This window comes from Halichondria panicea, chromosome 12, assembly GCF_963675165.1.
Source record: "Halichondria panicea chromosome 12, odHalPani1.1, whole genome shotgun sequence".
Classification (NCBI taxonomy): Eukaryota; Metazoa; Porifera; class Demospongiae; order Suberitida; family Halichondriidae; genus Halichondria; species Halichondria panicea.
Window position 1 is genome coordinate 1482306 of NC_087388.1, and position 20635 is coordinate 1502940.

At 40.1% G+C, this 20635-nt stretch overlaps 1 pseudogene; it reads left to right on the forward strand.

Annotated features, from left to right (window-relative positions):
* The first annotated feature begins 5738 nt into the window (after nucleotides 1–5738).
* Nucleotides 5739–19177, forward strand: LOC135344803 (serine/threonine-protein phosphatase 6 regulatory ankyrin repeat subunit B-like; annotated as a pseudogene).
* Nucleotides 19178–20635: the final 1458 nt, after the last annotated feature.

The window sequence follows — 20635 nt, forward strand, 5'->3', positions numbered from 1 at the left end:
TTTGATTTCTTCCCAACACGATTTCTTCATGTGAATCATTCACCTCTCTGACAACTTTGCCTAAAACAAAACCTGCCAACAAGACACAGACTCTCCACTACAGCTTCTGATTCTTTGATTGCAGAGGTATATGCTGCCAATTCTCGCTGTCGCATCTGGTGGACTGGTCTGCATTGGCTTATGAAAAATGGAGTGGAGATATTTGTGGATATGCCTAAAGACGCTGATAGTAATGAACTGATTTTACTAGCAAGAAGTGACATCGAAAGTCAAGTCGAACTTCCAACACTCTGCAACTAGTTATTCCGAAGGTATTCGAAGCAAAAGTTGAGTTCTGTGCTGCTATAGTGCTTACTTTTTACCTTCTTGATCCGAGCAATCTCAATGATGAACCTTTTACGAATGCTCGAATTGCACCTAAGTATTCTCTATGTCTGCATGTTTATGCAGTATAGCCTCCGACATAGCTCGGAGACTGATGTTCCTTGTACGTACATGTAGACTGTGTACATTGTCATGTGTTTGTTTGGTATTAAGTTGACTACCGTAGCGCGAAATTTTTGAGGCACTTATATTTCGTGGAATGGCCTCTAAAAGCATTTCGTTGCACAATGTTTGTGGAATGACTGTTTACCTGGAAGCCACGCTTTAATCTTTGCATGTTATAGCAGATAATTCTAATTAAAAACTGAACTAATTTCGTGGACTCAATTTTCGTGTAGGATTGCTAACCCACGAAATCAGCGAAAATTAAGCCTCTTGAAAATTTCGCGCTATACGGTAATTAAACCCGGTCGTGTTTTTCAAGTAGAATATCATTCATGTCTGACGTGAGTACTTACACAACAAGAGTATTCACCCTGTGCATTGAGCTTCATCACACAGCAGCAAAACGAATACGATAACTTGTTACTTTTGTTTAATTTGGATTTTCTGACTCTTCTACTGCTAATTGTTCTTTGAGTGCAGAGATTCAATTATGCTGCCAATCCTCGCTGTCATGTCTGGTCTACACATGTTGGTATACAGGCTTATGAAGAATGGAGTGGATGTATTTGTCGATATGCCTAAAGAAGCTGATAGGAAAGAACTGATAGCGAGAATTGGCAACAAAATATATACACTCTGCATCTAGTTATTCAGGAAACAAAATAGATTTCTGTACTGTCTTCTGTTTATCTTCTTTATCCGAGCAATCTCAAGGATGAAACTTTTACAAATGCTACAAATGCACCTAAGAGATATTGATGAAGCATTAGCAGAAGGAACTAAGCAAGTCATGGAAAGAAGGATTATGCTTCTCGAAAGATTGGGTCATCCCAAAAGATGGACTGGATCTACATAATTATTACTGGAGTAAGTTTCAAGCACGCACACGCACACACCACATGTAAATGTTGTTGTTTCCAATGCATATACCCTTAAAGTTACAACTCAACATTGGATCAGCTCAAAACAGGTGATATTCTACTGGAGTAAGCAGCAACAAACCCCAACGTTTAATTTGTTCATGAGCTTAATTACACTTTGTACAGATTAATTTGTTGTTTCCGATGTGTGAGTCCATGATTGACTCTGCTTTGAACTGCTTATAGGAATGAAACGAAGCATCCTTCCCTGGTGATAATTATTGCCAAGAAATAATTCGTCTGTGAATGTCTCAAGAACCCACCTGGAAAACATTGGTAGACGCTCTCGTAGTCAACCTACGATTGGATTGTCCAACAAAACAAGTCAAATCTCACAAGAGCACAGTAAGTATACTACCGTTTAGCGGGTATATTTCGAGGGTAGCGGAATGATTGGTAGAAATTAAGGTTTTCGTGGAATAGCAGTATTTTTGTGGGTATAACGGTACATGCTTAATTAGTGAAAACCACGAACATTATACCCTCGGAATATACCCGCTGTATAATAATATGGTATAAATTATATAGGTATAATTATAGCTATAATTATAGCTATAATTATAGCTATAATTATTCATTTATTCTATTGTAGACGTGCTTCTACACAAGAAAAGCATTATCGAAAACAATCATCTGTCCGTCCTGACAATAAAACTTTCTCCAATCAATTGCTGCCATCATTGGCTCTCGTTGGCAGTGTCTTGCTTTTCCCCTCTCCCTCACTTCTGAAGACATTGTGAGCATGAACAGAGAGACAAGATGATCAGAGCCAACAAGATGACAAGCGCTCGTCATGCTACATGGTCATGCACTTTCCGTGTTTCATATCTGTACCACATTATGTGTAGATTTAGCTGCATGCATTCAATTGCACTTAAATACTGTAGATAAAGCTGTTCAATCCAACACATGTTTGTGTCGCTGAACTTTCAGAATTCATGCCTTGCCACTTAAGCAAAAATTACCTACTGCTACACTTCCAATTGTCATTTTTTCTACTGATATAATTATATGCAACATCTTACGTCCTTCAAAATTAGCACATTTTTGTTACTACTGTACAGAACGAATTTTTGCACTCAGTTCTATATAGCTAATGGCCGGTTGTGCATGCAATGTCATGACTTAATTATAATTATACTGTGTTATTTATCAGTCACTGCCTCTGTTTTAATATTCTCGGATCCAGATTGGCTTTAGCTTATTAATGCCATATCTACCCCTATACACCAATTCAGTTACCCTGACACGTAACATAATTATACATCAGCTAAATGTGTAGGACATGATATAATTGCGCCAATAGAACCTATACATTCAGTATGAGTTATTCATCACTTCCTTTCCAGTTCCAGTAACTGTTACATTTAAATGTCATGAAAGTATATACACATCAATAATTCAGTGACTACAATAAATGCGCATCATAAAAACTCGATATTAGTAAAAGCAGGAGTTCATTAAATAAGTACCAAAAAGTTAATACACACTATACAGCTTCTTTGTTGTGCGCAGGGCCCCTTGCTCTGGCCTTGCCTTTTTGCTTTGTATTTGCCATGGCTGTCAAATTCCAGTGGATCAAAGTTTGCAATTAACTGTTTTGGAACCTTCCTTTAAAATTCCTGGATCCGCCACTGCTCTGTATCACTTCTTCGCTCTTGCAGTGAGGCCGAGGGTCAGAAAGTTGTCAGTGTTCAGTTTAGCAGTCATATTTAATGCAAACAGTCAGCAGTGTTGGGGGTCACGGGGGTGAGTACATATTGCACATGTATATATATATAGAAGTGTACTGCACCACTATTAAGCCTGTTCAGGCTCTTGTAGCTTCAGAACGGTTGTCACACAAGCAGTGCATTGTTTCCTCTTCTGATATACGCTATATAACACTGGAGCATGATAGAAAGCAAGCACACGCTGTATATCTGTGGCCCGGCTTTCCCTGCAGAAAGAGAGCAGTCTGAACATGAGTCAAAATGTGTGCAATTGAAAACACACACAATAGAGCACTGTCAATCCTATGACTGGTTGTACTAATATCTTCAATCTACACTACTTGAGTGTACATTTTCGAGCACCTACTCTAGGTACCTAATTCTATGCAACCACAACACTTTAGCTGGATTTCCTCCACAACTGCCATAATAATCTCCTCACGTTATCCAACAATATATACATGACTTGCATCATCAATGTATAGTATACAACTCTGCAGAAAATGATTATTATACATACATGCCTTGGCTTTTTGGAACACAGCATCACCCGTTTTAGATGAATACAGTGAATCAAAATTAAATGACCAGATGTGCGATTGATGAAGCCAATGATGTGTGTGACTTGACAGAACCTAAACATTCGAGTAATGTATGGGCAAGAGTACACTCTTGGTATATATGCGTTAGTCACCCATCCATTTGATTTCATAATCTGAAACTTCCTGTTTGAATAAAATCTACTTGTGGTAGTAGTTTATAGTGTCTAACTTGGGGTTGAAGAAGCCTTGAAATTGATATGAAAAATAATTATATAGGTCACACGCACCAGTCTTCCTGTGAAAAGAAGTGAGAAGCCGCCACATAACGAAAAGTTTCATGCATAATTACAATCACACGTGTATGCCAGCTAAAATTATGATAACTGAACCTCATTCTATGGGTTAGTCAGCACCTTCATTTCTTTGTGACGTATGGAAAAAGAATCCCAAAGTGCTGGCAACATACATAACTGCATATTGCACTAGATCATTACGTATATTTGCATAACGATGTTATTATTATCATTATTATACGATTATATCAGTTCAAGTCAGCAAGCAATGATTTATGTCAGTTGTGTGCTGGTTTATGTCTATACGGCTTAATTTTGTATAATTAGAGAACAATTAAGCACGTTTTAAAATAGAATAATAGATGAAATTTATGGGCCTGATTTGAGCCAAGACAACTTATTCAGGAGTTGCTTGTACTCGAGTCACGGTTTGGCTCTTCATACTACAATCCCAACCACAGCTCGATAGGCTGGTCTGTGTATATACAGTGTTGACAAGCTGGTCGTAATGACTTGATGAAATGACGTTCTCCAAGCGGTGCATTTGTAAATTGTGTGGGTGGATATAGATGCCAAGCGTGATATTATGTAATCCTTTTGAGCCTTCTGGCCGTCTCTGGTGGGCGGTCTCTGGTGGCATCCTTCCTTCTGCATGCTTTTGCTTTGCTGACTTTTTCGTAAAGGGTGCATTCCCTAAGAACCTCACTTCTGCAGCGTCCTCCAATTCTTGTCACGTTCCGAGGTTTGCCATTGCAAGGTCTGTGACATTTGCATGCATCAGGCCAAGAAGATGGTCCAGTGTGTGAGCCTGTCTTTAATAACAATGATTTGCAAATCGAAAATGTGGTCGAAACGATTGAGGTACCGGCCGTGGAAGGGGATGTCGACAAAGGAGACTTTGTAATTCGGATTGAAGCAGTGAGACGACACCTGATCATAATTAGTAAGCACAGTACTGATAATTATTGATTGCACTATTTATAGGGACAACTCTACTCTATTGATAACAGTCGTGCTGAATGGTCATGTACGCATTTAGAAGATGCGTTAATCAAATACTTGCAGCCATCTTATACCGGAGGATACAATAGTTCACATGCATACTGCAATGGTCAACAATAGGAGTGCACCGCTGCAAAATTGTAAAATGTGTGCTTTGCTACTATAGTGTTTCAAGTTAGTGCATGTAGTGCTCTAATGTAATGCTTTTTGGAGCAGATTATACGAACATACTGCAAGCTACAGTGGAACCCCTCTATAACGGACATCTTTGGGGAACAATGTTTTGGCCTTTATACAGAGGTGGCCTTTGTTGAGAGGTTGTTTTGTTCATTTGGGACCTGGGCGCCTGGCCGTTATATAGCAGCTGGCCTTTATTCGGAGGTGGTCGTTAACAGAGGTTCCACTGTAATTGATAGTAATCCCTATGCACTCATGACACTTTTGCAGGCACTACTGGAGTATTTGGCATTAATTTGATTTCCTTTGCAACTACCATAACATATTTTATATTGTTTGTCACAATACTTAACATGATTGTACCAAGGACGCCCTTGATTGCACTATACAACTCTTGACATTGTAAACTGGTTCTCACTCAATTCATGTATATAAATACCTGTCATGGTTTTTTGAAGCCATAGGAGCAGTATCGCCCTCATTTTGGATGAGGAAAACTTGAAGAGAGATACAGGTACAGCAAATCAGTGTGTGCAATTGATGAAACCATATAGCGTTCCTTCACTTTCATCACAGTATAGGCCTAATTAAACTGCACCAAGCAAGGAATGCTCACTGCCTCTGCATGTTTCTTTGTGGAAATGCTGTCAAATTAATTAGCCAGATTGATGATTTAGGCCCTTTGCTAGATCTAACCAGCTATCTGTGAAACACGCGCCAATCTAGTCTTCCTGACATGTGAAAAGAAGTGACGAGCTGACACTTAACGAAAAGATTCTTATATAGACACACGTCATGTATAGACACACGTACGCCAGCTAAATTGTTATATCAATAATTTTTATGATACTGGAACACTGAATTGTGTGTGACTTGACACATTCATTTTAATTTACCACAACTTCCATTTCCTCTGACATTTTAACTTCCTGTTTGACATGTGCAATAAAATCTCTATACTTGATTTGAAGAAGCCTTGAAATTAAACAAGCAACCAAGCAGACTGTACCAGTTGTCCCATCACAAGACTAGAGACAAAAAGTGGTTTTCTAAGGTAAAAACTCACTTTTGTGAATTCTGATCTGTTTTATGAATAGCTCTCTTTTACATGTTGTTTGTACCACTCTTATGCACACTACCTAACATAAGTGTCTGCATGCAGAAACCTGCTCCCAGTCCTTTAATTAATAGCTCATCTTACTAATAATTATAGCTAGTGTTTAGAATTTGTATTGATTGTATAGAGGTTATTCTGCATACCATATAATTATTGTGTACTATAGGGCTCAGTGAACCCCGGACCCTGGGCCCTAGGATCCAGTGACTCTTAAGATTTAATTAGTGACCCCCATAAACACTGCATAAATTTTACAAAACACTCAGTGACCGGGGATCACTGGATCCTCCAATACTGCATGGGTTTTAATAAGTTCAAGGAGGCTCTTTTGGTTGCAAATTTCGAGTCATTGCAAACGAATGACACTCAAAGTAAGCGCATGCAATTTCGCTAGAAACGCAGTATATAGGCCTTGTATACCTTCATTCGTAAGGGATTACTCAAACCAGTATGCGAGTAACACAATAGTAAATTGTCTTTATATTGTCTGCATGTGTACATGTGTTGCGTGTAGTACAATTGCATTGTGTGCTGCATGTGTGTTGTGTGTAATGGCATTGTATAGCACAGTGACTCAGTGGCAGTGACTCAGTGGTAGATCCAGGAAAAATGAAAGAGGGATTCCAAACCAGGGCCGTAGATAGCTTAGTGTGCAGGGGTGGTAAAATAAAAGCTGAACATTTTTTTAGTAAAAAAAGGTCAACTGTTATTTCATATCCTCTGAGTATGGCAACTTGCTGTGGCACCAACTTAGATCAACTAAAACAAGGTAGCTTGAGCTAGAAAGGTACTCCTGCTTCCAGAGGCGCAGTGGAGCTCAGAATTTTACCTAAAAAACAGGTCATCACTCGTTCTCAACAGTCAGCATGCGCATCAGATAGCCCTGCCCACATCTCAATTTCATTACATCATTCTAATCAATAAAAGCATTGTGCATGTGCAGTATTTTGGCAGATCTAGAATGCCTGGGGGGCAACTGCCCCCTGCCCCCCGCTGTCTACGGCCCTGCAAACTAACGAGCGCATAGTGCGAATAATTTTGGGGTTACGCCCACTTCCGGTCACATGTTGTGCAGTAAGATTAAGGAAAATCCCATTCTCAGCCTGGGAAAGTCCCATAATAGACTTGCGTAGAGCTAACTAGCTGCCACGAACAGTCAACTAGCTAGCCTATAGGCTAACCATTGACTTTGAACACTCCTTTGGCAGTTGATACATCAAAACAACAGGTACAGGTTACAATGAAAGCATGCCTCGGTGGAGATGCCAAAGCTACATAACATAAAGCTACTAATACTTTTATACACGTACGTGATGAACATTATTTTGCTGCATGCAAACTAAGAGTGGGTAATGATCGACCATGATTGTCGTTAAAAACGATCGATAAAAAGTTCAAGTCTAAAATCATAGATATAAGAGGGAGAGGGATGGGAAACGGAGCACGTGCGCACAATCACTTCTGTGTAATGCCAAAAGTTGATCCGCGTTACGGCTCTAGACACCCCGCCAACCCAGCGGGAAATGTTATTACTATCATTCACAGCTCCCCACTGGGACTCTTAGTCCTGTGCTGAGCATCCACGCCTACTGTGCATCATATAGAAGCGTTGTGTATCTCACCAAGAGCTTGAAAACTTTCAAAGGCAGTTTTTTGAGTGTTGTATTATCGTTTCGGCTCTATCTAGTGGCTTTGTGTACCTTCTACAAGGAGAGGCTGTGACTACAGCCCAAAATATTAATGATTCCCTCTTTCTTAAGTAGCTGGGCATTGTATGCAAGTAAAATCAAAGCCACTTGGCTTTAGGTTGGTAAGTAATGTTCATTTTTGTCTTAGTAAGCTGGTTTTTAAAAGCATACTTTTTGGGTACCCATTTAGAAAGTTACATCAATGATTGAATGTAGGTACATGTCTCTTTGTATTCATTGATAGTTGGTTCATCGTATCGGCACAGTAATTTACGACAGAACTTTGCTACATTTCCATAATTCTCTATCATGTCTGTGACTGTACTGGAATACTCAACGGTACAGACAGAGCTCCTCTCAAGAATTTGCTGTCCAAGCTGCTTTTTACTGCTTGGAGGGTCTCACTAACTATTGCTGCTACCTTGTTGTGACTGTTCCACTAGCCATTGCTAATACATGGAGCTCAGTAGCTAGTTTATAGCCTAGTACTAGCTAAAAGCATGGGCTGGAGGAAATAAAGAAGAAAACATTGACCGAAACGCGGATCGTCAATGCTATTTACGTAGCGTTTCCCATCCCTCTCCCTCTTATATCTATGCTAAAATTAATGGATGCCATCAGCAGAGCCTTGCAGCTCTATTCTCACTCTTGCAGCTACCAATAGGATACAATAGCTAGCGTTCTAGTGCAGAGCTAACTAGTAAGTAGAGTAGCAACACTCGGTAAACAAGTTTGGCTGCGTGCTCTTCTGAAAAGGTCTGAAAAGGCTACAATGGCATTCCAAGTAAGCAAAACTAGGCATAACTCGAGAACGAAGCTTTATTTTGCAAATCCACGAATGAAAACATTACTAGAAGCCTATAGAAACTCTTACTTGCACTTCATTGATCCTTGAGCATCTGTAGCAGTCTACACAAACAGACACACACAAACACACTACCGTATACCTCGCTTGCGCATGCGCACCGAGGCATAATCATTGATACAACAGCTACAAATCATACAATATCTACAAAAACTTATAGAAAGCTAGCTGGTAGCTGTACTAAAGCCATAATAGCTAGCCTGGCTGAAAGGGGGGATCCGCGGCAACCTGAGATCTCCCCCTGGATCCGCCACTGAGTGTTACCTAATTATGCCTCAGTGCACGTGCGCAAGCGAGGTATACGATAGTGTATTTGTGTGCGTGTGCGTGTGTGTGTGTGTGTGTGCTGTTTAATAAATGTCAACTGATCACCATACTCACAAATCCCTACTATAATATACACTTTCAATTTATGCCATCAGTGTCATGCAATACATCAGTCCCACTTTCAATTTATGCCTCAGTGTCATGCAATACATCATCATGTCAGTATCAAGTTTTTTACCTTTACTATAGTAATTCTACTTATAAAGGTGCTATAATTATTATAGTGTTTATTTAGTGATGTTATATACTTGTGCTTGGCTCGGTATTGACGGAGGCCCGAGGGTTGCAGGCCTGAGCAAACACCACTACCATAGCCAATATTATCCAATGTGCGCACAAGTGAAGCTGTGTAACAAACTGATTTGTTGCATCTCCGAGTCACATCATTCCTTTTATAGGACACCTAGTAGACAAATGCTTGTGGTGTGTTGCGCATGCACTGGATGTCATGAAATACTTAACGCTGACCACAGTTAAATTTAACCATGCATGTATTACTATATACAAGTGATGTTTTCAGGTATGCATGGGGTAGGTGGGTGGTCTTTATGTGTAACTTCAGCCTTACTGTGCATGCCAATATAAACTGGTGGAGTGTTTAATATTGTTGGCATAAATAGTCTTCTTGCATTTCTTGCTGAAATTAGCGTGGGAAGTATGCTTTGCGCACAGAGACCATGCAGTCACTTTAGGCATAGCTAGCAGGTTCCTACCTGGAAACTGTGCTTTATATATACGGTTCAAATGCAAAGAACACTCATCCTCGTTTAGATGAGGACATCTTGGAGAGATGCAGCAAATCAGTTGATCATCAATGGAAAAACCTTGAAACAGTTGTGACTTGGTTGTGTATGACATCCAACAAGCATACAAGAGTGTACCTTCGCTTACTACAGTAGACCAACACTTGCACTGACATGCATACAGAAATTAGAAATTAATACTCATGCATGCAAGCATGCAAGTTCCTCATTACCCTTTTTTTTGGTATCATGAATGCTGTCAAACTGATGAATCAGATTCAGTTAGCTAGGCCCTTTAAGCTTATCATTGCACATCTATATAATTATATACATGTAGGTCCAGTCTTCCTGTGAAAAGAAGTGAGAAGCCGCCACATAACGAAATGCTTCATGCATAATTACAATCACACGTGTATATGAGAGCTATGTGTGTGGTTTCTGGGCAAACATTTTGCGGGGGTGTTGGCTCCTTCCCGTAAAATTTATAGTTACGCCCCCTGAATCAGATTGTAAATGTGCATAAAACGTCATCATCAACTCACTCATATCATAAAACCACACCCACATGATGTCATGGATTAGCATGGATTAGCATGCTTAGCAGCTAATCTGCCACGCCTACTATAGGGTGGGCATGCACATGCATGCCGGCACCCAGAGGAGGTACGACATCCGCGTGTCATCCGCATGTCTTTAACACACACATTCCTTAGGTCAATGTTCGGAATGTGTGTGTTAAAGACATACGGATGACACGCGGATGTCGTACCTCCTCTGGCCGGCACCTGCAGTTGCCAGACCCTTCTGCGTGGCTTGCATTGTGACCATGTGGCAGGTTATGTAACAGTCACGTGACTATCACTGTAATGTAACAAAACCACTTCTTGAAAAGTATCATCACCTTCTGATAAATACCCTCACTTTGATAAATACCCACTAACATTTTTAAATACCCATGGACATTTATAAACTGATACCCATGGACATATAATAAATACCCATGGACATTTATATACCCATAGACATTTATAAATACCCATGGATATATATAAATACTCATAGATACCCATGGACATACAGGGGCGGATCCAGAGGGTGGGTTTGAGGAGCTGAAGCCCCCCCTTTTGAAAAAACTAGATTACTTATGCATTGTTAGTCTGAGCTGAGGTTACAACAATTTTGCCACCAACCTTGTTACTTATGCATCTGCATGTAGACTCACTGGCTTAAGAGATGCTAGACAACAGCCAAGTCTAGCTACTAAGAGTATAAAGGATGTAGGCTAGCTAGCTGGACATACTATACTAGCTAGCTAGCTAGCTAGAACTAATAAAGTGCATAGCGGTCAACTATTGCTGTTGCTGAGTCAGCTCCTTGTGTAGCCTCGATCATATCCCAGGCCTCTCTTCCTCTAAGGCCTTGTGAAGGAGGCTATTGTGCATGCTGTTGAGCTGCAGCATGGAGCAGATCTCATACTTTTTCAGCTAGTTGCAAGGAAGCAGCCTTACCTCCTCTCACTCTCAGTGCAGTCTGGGTAGGCATTGTGATTCTTTCATGTACCAAGAGTGCATGAATGTAGATTTAACATCTACAGTATACATCCTTTTGTTGATTAGAACGAGTTTTTTGCATTAACTTTTTCATATTCAGTATTCACTTATTAATATGACAGTTCAAAGGTAAAAGTGTGAGCAAATTGTAAAAAGCAAAAAATAATGCTTTGTTCTCAAGTTTTGCTTACTTGGAATGCCATTGCAGCCTTTTCAAAAGAGTCAGTGTGTAGAAAAACTTGTCCATGCATGGAGTGTTGCTACTCTATTTAGTAGTTAGCTCTGCACTAGAACGCTAGCTATTGGTAGCTGCAAGTGTGAGAAGAGAGAGCTGTAAGGCTCTGCTGATGCAGCCATTCATTATATACCCGAGGCCGTGCCGCGGCCAGCGGGTATAGTAGTCTGTTGGTTTGTTACCCGAGGTGCGTGGGCGGCCACGGGTATAGTAGTCTGTTGGTTTGTTTGTCTGTTTGTTTGTTTGTTTGTTTGAACGAGTATATCTACTCACCTGGATGCCATAGCACTGCGTTTGCAGCATAGGTAGTCTTCACACAACAATATCTTGGTTTAAATAGTGGCAGATTTTGATGTTAAAGCTTCTTTGTCGAGTAAAAGCGAGCAAAAGCTAAGAATAAACCAGTGCAAACCTTCCTTGTCTGAACTATAGCTGCATAAAATGCTCCAACCAAAACAATATAACTTCGATCAAAACAATATAATCTACTGTCTAATAGAGCTAACTTAACAGGGGACAGCTGTAACTTGATACTGTGTATTGATAGGCCAATACCTCGGCTACTTTAAACTTTTCGAACAAGTTTGGGGGTGTGTATATAGCAATCAATAATCGGTGAGAATTTAGTGTGCGCATGCACAAACCCGTAAAATTCCTAAAAACAATGTATTTTAGCTGTGGGGGTTTCTATAGTAATGGGATAATTACGATTGACTGATTATTGATTGCTTGGATTTTAATTTGTGGATTTACAATATAATGCTTCATTCTCGAGTTATGCCTATAGTTTTGCTTACTTGGACTTCCATTGCAGTCTTTTCAGAAGAGTGCGTAGCAAAACTTGTTTACTGAGTGTTGCTACTCTACTTAGTAAAACTCGTTCTAATAATTATGTCGAAAAGTAAGAGGCCAATTGAAGTGCCACATGTAGCTGAGGTGTTGGCCTATCAATATACAGTGTCAAGTTCCAGCTGTCCCCTGTTAGCTAGCTTCTATTATATAGACAGTCGATTATTGATCGAATTTATTTTGTTTCGGTTTAAGCATTTATGCAGCTCTAGTTCAGACAAGGAAGGTTTGCAATGGATTATTTTCCGGAAAGTTGTTGCTTAGCCCTTGGCCATTGTCTGTGAGAGGACCACTTCTGCTTTTTTTAGCTCCCCTATATATAGGAGATATTTCGTCCGTTAATTGATTAGCCTGAACATTGATTGCTGACTCTAGTTAGCTCTGCACTAGAACGCTAGCTATTGGTAGCTGCAAGAGTCAGAAGAGAGCTGCAAGGCTCTGCTGATGCAGCCATTAATTTTAATTTGGCGTGGATATTTTTTAAACAATCATTGTCGATCATTACCCACTCCTTGAGTTTGCATGCAGCAAATTAAATGCATCATGATATTAAATAACGTGTGTATAAAAGCTATTAGCTTTATGTTATGTAGCTTTTGGTATCTCCACCGAGGCACCAGCACCCGCGGTGCTCAAATTAACGGAAGTTAGCTTTCGTCCAAGGTGCCCAGTACATGCAGACAAGACATCAGCTAGAATTGTCCTTAGATCAGGTTTTGACTGAGAGCGATTTGGCCCATTCAATTTTCGCTGGTAGGTAGACTCGTCCCACGTATTGCCATTGGTTAGTGTGTGCAGTTAGCAAAAATCGATATTGTTTTGTTCATGAATTGCATAAACACTTTATAAAAAAAATTAATGATGCAGTGCGACTTAGCTACTCCATATAGCTAGAGATCAGTATAAAAGAATTGAATTATGTGTAAATTAAATTCTGTCACAATGCATAGTTCCATAAATGGCTGATGACAGCCAGTCACGTGATACTCCTCTGCACACTGCTGCAAGCTGTGGGGACTTAGATGAGGTCATAGAGCTGTTGAAAACAAAGCAATATGAAGTGGACTTCAGAAACTCACACAGTCAAACATCTCTTCATCTTGCATGTGCTAATGGTCATCTCGATACGGTTTGGACACTAGCCAATGACTTTGGTGCTGACATAGGAACTATTGATAATGGTGGAAATACACCATTTCTTATTGCTGCTAAGAACAAACATATGCAAATAATTATCATGTTGCTTCTATTATCAATGTGTGGTAGACACCTCTCCAACGGAGACTACATGTCCTGTTCCTTTAGCCGTAGTCAGATGGAATCTCATCATGTTAAACTCTTTGAGGATGTCGTCTTTGAGTATTACAATGATTCTGAAGCAGTGGAGAAAACGATGCATCTGATAAGCAATTTCTTTGTTGATTATATTCAATTCAAGGAATATGAAGATGATGGCTTTATTACATTGCTTGTAGCTGCATCACTCGGTCTCAACAACTTGATAAATCGGTTAGTTACAGAAAAGAAAGCAAATCTGAATATTAGGGGCTTCCATGGATTGTGTATTCTCCACTGTGCCTGTTTTGGAGGACATGTACTGCTTGTGGAGCGTCTTGTTTCAGAATATGGTATGGACCTTTCTGTGAAAAGTATCGAAGGGAGATCAATTTTGCATTATGCCGTAACAAAGGGAGTTCCATATTCATCCAATGGTGGCCATTTGAAGCTAATAGACAAACTAGTGATGGAATATGGCCTCAATCCCTTGGATAGAGATAGTGATGGAAACACACTTCTTCATATTGCAGCCATAAAAGGACACATTGAAGCAGTGAGACACCTGATCAGTAAGCACAATGCTGATGTTGATTGCACTAATAATCGGAACAATACACCAGGGATGGTAGCTGTGCTGAATGGTCATGTGCATGTTTTGGATATGTTAGTCAAAGAATTCAACAGTAGTTGTCATATCCGAGGATACAAGGGTTTTACTCTCCTTCACTATGCATGTGAGGGTGGCCATATAGAACTAATAGACAAACTAGTGGTGGAATATGGTCTTGGTCTCGGAGATAAAGATAATGATGGAAACACACCTCTACACATCGCAGCCATATTCGGACATGTTGAAACAGTGAGACACCTGATCAGTAAGTACAGTGTTGATATCGATTGCACTAATAACCTAAACATTACACCAGTGATACTAGCTGTGCTGAACGGACATGTGAATGTTTTGAATGCGTTAGTCAAAGACTTTAACAGCAGTTGTTATGTCCGAGATTATAATGGTTATACTCTCCTTCACTATGCATGCGGTGTTGGTCATATAGAACTAATAGACAAACTGGTGATGGAATATGGCCTCGATCCCTCAGATAGAAATGATAATGGTAACACACCTCTACATATTGCAGCCCTTGAAGGACATGTTGAAGCAGTCAGACATCTTATCATTACGCACAGTGTTGATATCGATTGCACTAATAACCTGAACGTTACACCAGTGATACTAGCTGTGCTGAACGGACATGTGAATGTTTTGAATGCATTAGTCAAAGAATTCAACAGCAGTTGTCATGTCCGAGGTTACAATGGTTATACTCTCCTTCACTATGCATGCGATGTTGGTCATATAGAACTAATAGACAAACTTGTGATGGGATATGGCCTCAGTCCCGAAGATAGAGACAGCGATGGAAACACACCTCTACATATTGCAGCCCTTAAAGGACATGTTGAAGCAGTCAGACATCTTATCATTGAACACAGTGTTGATATCGATTGCACTAATAACCTAAACGTTACACCAGTGATGCTAGCTGCGCTGAACGGACATGTACATGTTTTGGATGCATTAATCGAAGAATTGGACAGTAGTTTTCATGTCCGAGGTTACAATGGTTATACTCTCCTTCACTATGCATGCAAACGAGGCCACATAGAACTAATAGATAAACTGGTGATGGAATATGGCCTCGATCTCAGCGATAGAGATAATGATGGAAACACACCTCTACATATTGCAGCCATGAAAGGACACATTGAAGCAGTGAGACACCTGATCAGTAAGCACAATGCTGATGTTGATTGCACTAATAATCGGAACAATACACCAGGGATGGTAGCTGTGCTGAATGGTCATGTGCCTGTTTTGGATATGTTAGTCAAAGAATTCAACAGTAGTTGTCATATCCGAGGATACAAGGGTTTTACTCTCCTTCACTATGCATGTGAGGGTGGCCATATAGAACTAATAGACCAACTAGTGGTGGAATATGGTCTTGATCTCGGAGATAAAGATAATGATGGAAACACACCTCTACACATCGCAGCCATATTCGGACATGTTGAAACAGTGAGACACCTGATCAGTAAGCACAGTGTTGATATCGATTGCACTAATAACCTAAACATTACACCAGTGATACTAGCTGTGCTGAACGGACATGTGAATGTTTTGAATGCGTTAGTCAAAGACTTTAACAGCAGTTGTCATGTCCGAGATTATAATGGTTATACTCTCCTTCACTATGCATGCGGTGTTGGTCATATAGAACTAATAAACAAACTGGTGATGGAATATGGCCTCAATCCCAAAGATAGAGACAACGATGGAAACACACCTTTACATATTGCAGCCCTTAAAGGACATGTTGAAGTAGTCAGACACCTAATCACGAAGCACAGTGTTGATATCGATTGCACTAATAACCTAAACATTACACCAGTGATACTAGCTGTGCTGAACGGACATGTGAATGTTTTGAATGCGTTAGTCAAAGACTTCAACAGCAGTTGTCATGTCCGAGGTTATAATGGTTATACTCTCCTTCACTATACATGCGATGTTGGTCATATAGAACTAATAGACAAACTGGTGATGGAATATGGCCTCAATCCCGAAGATAGAGACAACGATGGAAACACACCTCTACATATTGCAGCCCTTAAAGGACATGTTGAAGCAGTCAGACATCTTATCATTAAGCACAGTGTTGATATCCATTGCACTAATAACCTGAACGTTACACCAGTGATACTAGCTGTGCTGAACGGACATGTGAATGTTTTGAATGCATTAGTCAAAGAATTCAACAGCAGTTGTCATGTCCGAGGTTACAATGGTTATACTCTCCTTCACTATGCATGCGATGTTGGTCATATAGAACTAATAGACAAACTGGTGATGGGATATGGCCTCAATCCCGAAGATAGAGACAACGATGGAAACACACCTCTACATATTGCAGCCCTTGAAGGACATGTTGAAGCAGTCAGACATCTTATCATTGAACACAGTGTTGATATCGATTGCACTAATAACCTAAACGTTACACCAGTGATGCTAGCTGCGCTGAACGGACATGTACAAGTTTTGGATGCATTAATCGAAGAATTGGACAGTAGTTTTCATGTCCGAGGTTACAATGGTTATACTCTTTTTCACTGTGCATGTGATGGTGGTCATATAGAACTGATAGATAAACTGATGATGGAATATGGCCTCAATCCCCAAGATAGAGACAACAATGGAAACACACCTCTACATATTGTAGCCTTTGAAGGACATGTTGAAGCAGTCAGACACCTGATCAGTAAGCACTGTGTTGATATCGATTGCACTAATAACCGGAACAACACACCATTGATTTTGGCTGCGCTGAATGGTCATGTGCATGTTTTAGATGTGTTAGTCAAAGAATTCGACAGCAGTTGTCATGTTCAAGGTTATAATGGTTATACTCTCCTTCACTATGCATGTGATGGTGGCCACATAGAACTAATGGACAAACTGGTGATGGACTATGGCCTCAGTCCCGAAGATAGAGATAATGATGGAGACACACCTCTACATATTGCAGCCAAAGAAGGAAATATTCCAGCAATGAAACTCTTGATCAGTAAGCACAATGCTGACATTGACTGCACTAATAATCACAACAGTACACCATTGATGCTAGCTGCACTGTATGGTTGTACCAATGTTATAGATGCCTTATTCAAAGAATTCAACAGCAGTTGTCATGTCCGTGGTTACAATGGTTATACTCTTCTTCACTATGCATGCCATGGTGGCCATATAGAACTAATGGACAAACTGATGGTGGAGTATGGCCTCAATTCCACAAATAGCGATGACGATGGGAACACACCTCTACATATTGCAGTCATAAAGGACATATTGAAGCAGTGAGACATCTGATCAGTAAGCACAGTGCTGATGTTGATAGCACTAATAATCAGAACAATACACCATTAATGCTTGCTGTGCTGAATGGTCATGTTCATGTTTTGGATGCATTTGTCCGAGAATTCAACATCAGTCGTTATGTCAGAGGTAAAAATGGTTACACTCTCCTTCACTATGCATGCGATGGTGGTCACATAGAACTGATAGACAAACTGGTGATTAAGTATGGCCTCGATCCTGTAGATAGAGATGTTGATGGAAACACACCTCTACATATTGCAACCATGAAGGGACACGTTAAAGCAGTGAGTCACCTGATCAGAAAGCACAGCGCTGATATTAATTGTACAAATAATATCAATGCCACTCCATTGATGGTATCTGGTTCAGTAAATGTTTTGGATATGTTAGTCAAAGAATTTAACAGCAGTTGCCATCTCCGAGATGACGATGGTTATACTCTCCTTCACTATGCATGTCATGTTGGCCACATAAAACTGATAGACAAACTGGTGATGGAATATGGTCTCAATTCCGCAGATAGAGATAATGACGGAGACACACCTCTACATATTGCAGCCATGAAAGGACACATTGAAGCAATGAGACACCTAATCAGTAAGCACAGTGCTTTTATTGACAGCTCTAATGATAGTAATGTCACTCCATTGATGGAAGCAGTGCAGAATGGTCATGTGCATGTTGTGGATATGTTAGTCAAAGAATTTAACAGCAGTTGCCATCTCCGAGATGACAATGGTTATACTCTCCTTCACTGTGCATGCCATGGTGGCCACATAGAACTGATAGACAAACTGGTGATGGAATATGGCCTCGATCCCATAGATAGAGATAGTGATGGAGACACATCTCTACATATTGCAGCCATGACAGGACATGTTGAAGCAGTGAGACACCTGATCAGTAAGCACAGTGTTGATGTCGATAGTATTAATAGTTTCAATGTCACTCCATTGGTGGAAGCAGTGCAGAATGGTCATGTGCATGTTGTGGATATGTTAGTCAAAGAATTCAACTGTAGTTGCCATCTCCGAGATGACAATGGTTACACTCTCCTTCACTGTGCATGCCTTGGTGGCCACGTAGAACTGATTGATAAACTAGTGATGGAATATGCCCTCGATCCCGCAGATAGAGATCATGATGGAAACACACCTCTACATATTGCAGCCCTTGAAGGCCATGTTGAAGTAGTAAGACACCTGATGAGTAAGCACAGTGTTGATATCAATTGCACTAATAACCAGAACAATACACCGTTAATCCTAGCTGCGCTGCTTAATTGGTCATGTGCATGTCCTTGATGCGTTATTTGAACACATCAACATTAGTTATCGTGTTCGAGATGACAAAGGTTATACGCTCCTTCACTATGCATGCCTTGGTGGTCATATAGAGCTAATAGATAAAATGGTGATTGAATATGGCCTCGATCCCGCCGATAGAAATAATGACAATGGAAACACACCTCTACACATGGCAGCCCTTGAAGGACATGTTGAAACAATGAGACACCTGAGTACTCAACACAATGTCAAGACCAATATCACTAACAGTAAAAAATCTACCCCTTTGTGTTTAGCTGCTCAAGGTGGTCATGAGATCGTGATGCATGCCCTGATTAAAGAGTTCAATTGCAGTTCACATGTCAGAGGCTATAATGGTCAAACTCTACTTCATTATGCTTGCCACAATGGTCACACAAAAACATTGAACAATTTAATATCAGATTATAAAGTGGATCCAACAATTAGAGACAACGATGGGAACACACCACTGCATATTTTGTGTCATACTCTGCATACCGATGAAGAAAAGCTGAGAACAATTCTTTGCAAGTACCAGTACTGGACAGTGTTTCAAGTTAATAATGATGGCAACACTCCTCTTCACACAGCAACTCTTTACGAACAAGCTCATTGTGCACGCTTACTATTGCAGAAGTACAATGCTCCACTTTTTGTGCGAAATAAAGATGGGAAGACTGCCCTTGATGTAGCTAAAGCTCAGAGAAGCCATGAAATTGTTACAATTTTCAAAAATTATAATTCAGAAATCCAGTCAACCTACCAGCAACTAGACAAACTTGCTAAACAAGAGTTTGGTGGTGAAAAGCATCTCACCAGAATATTTGTTGTAGGTCATCCAGGTGCGGGGAAATCCACGCTTGTTGAAACTATCAAAAAAGAAAGTTTGATCAGCTACTTCAGCACATCAACTGTTGCCCCTCACACTGCAGGCATTATTCCAAGTACTTATGACAGTAGTGCTTATGGAAGAATGATACTCTATGATTTTGCTGGTGATTCCGAGTACTACTCCTCACACGCTGCAATTATGGAGTCAATCAACACATCGAAAGGAAGTAATATCTATTTGATAATTTGTGATTTGAGTAAAGGTGAAGAAGCTACTGTCACTAAATACAGCTACTGGCTTTCATTTCTATCATACAATATTAAGCAATTCTCAAACACAATTATCTTACCAGTGGGAAGCCATGCTGATGTCATTAACAAAACATCAGTTGAACAATCATTATCTGTGCTTGACAGTATATCACAAAAGTTTTGTAGCAGCTCCGAGATTGAGGATTTTCACATTGAACAAAGTGTTGCTCTCGATTGCCGTAAACGAGGAGCTGTAGTGAATGACATAAAGGAACTCACGAAGAGATTCTCCAAATTAATATCTCCTATCGAACTTTCCCCAGAAACAAGCACACTCCTAGGATTGTTGAAAAAAGACTTTGAACATGTTCCAGCTTGCAAATTGAACCTCCTTATCTCTCACATAGAAGAGACTGGAATTCCGCTGCCCCTAAATTCTTCATCACTATACACTCTCATAAGAGAGTTACATGATTTGGGTCTTCTAATGGTAATAGAGAGAGAAGGGGACTCCATTG